Source organism: Nematolebias whitei, chromosome 19, assembly GCF_014905685.2.
Source record: "Nematolebias whitei isolate Nwh7 chromosome 19, NemWhi1, whole genome shotgun sequence".
In the NCBI taxonomy this organism is placed as follows: domain Eukaryota; kingdom Metazoa; phylum Chordata; class Actinopteri; order Cyprinodontiformes; family Rivulidae; genus Nematolebias; species Nematolebias whitei.
This window is the reverse complement of record NC_056516.1, coordinates 13,626,216-13,627,366: the sequence shown is the minus strand read 5'-3', so window position 1 is coordinate 13,627,366 and position 1,151 is coordinate 13,626,216.

Genomic DNA, 1,151 nt, shown 5'->3' with positions numbered 1-1,151 from the left:
CAAAAACAGGCTAGAAACATGTCAAAGACAAACTAAAGAGTTAAAAATTTGGAGCAACAGCATTTAATTAATCCAGGACTCAGACAGGTTAAAGAAGCCAGAGGAAAAATAGATGAAAAGGAACGCTGCGAAAAAGACCACTGTGAAAAACACCAGTGCCACAGTGGGACCTGTCACTGGTTTTAGATGCACCTTTTGAACCGTTAGAGCAAATCGATATGAACATGCTGTCCTACTAAAACAACACTTCTTCTGGCTCTGTGATCAGCCTAACGTGTGATAGCCACACACTTTCAGTTCGCACGTGTGTACCCAGTTTGCATATGTTGGTTCCAAAGTAACATTACTCCCCAACCCGGCGTATGTCCCTAAAGTGCCATCTTTATAAGATCTTAAGATCTTATCTTATAAGGTCTACTTCCTGTAGTCCACCTGCAATCCTTTAGTTTTTCCAACGTTGACTTGCAGGTGGTTCTGTCCACCACACCTCTGTATTCAGCTTCCTGGTCACCAGTGATGCAGCCCACAATGGCAGAGTCATCCAGAACTTCTGTAGATAGCAGGATTGTGAGTTGTACCTGAAGTCCGAGGTGTAGAGGGTGAACAGAAACGGTGAGAGGACCGTCCCCTGAGGAACCCCTGTGCTGCTCAGTGTGGTGTCTGAGGTGGTGTTCTGCAGTCTCACATACTGTGGTCGACCTGTGAGGTAGTCTCTGACCCAGGTGACCTGCGAGTCATTCACCTGCATGTCCAGGAGCTACTGTAGAGTAGAGCAGGTCTGATGGTGTTAAAAGCACTGGAGAAGTCAGAGAACATGACTCTTACAGTGCTGCCTGCCCTGTCAGATGTGTGTAGGCTCTGCGCAGCAGGTAGATGATGGCGTCAACACCGTTGCTGCTATGCGAACTGGAGGGGGTCAAGGTATGGTTCCACCACTGATCTGACGTAGTTCAGGACCAGCCTCTCCAGCATCTTCATGGCAATGATGTCAAGGCTACAGGTCTGTAGTCCCTGTGTGAGTTTGGGCGGTTATTTTTCGGGACCGGGTTCTGGTTGTCCTGGGTTAAAATTAAATTTCAGGAAGTCCTACATTTCACTGATCACATCAACTCTGTGGATAAATATATCATTCATTCAACCTTTATTTAGAC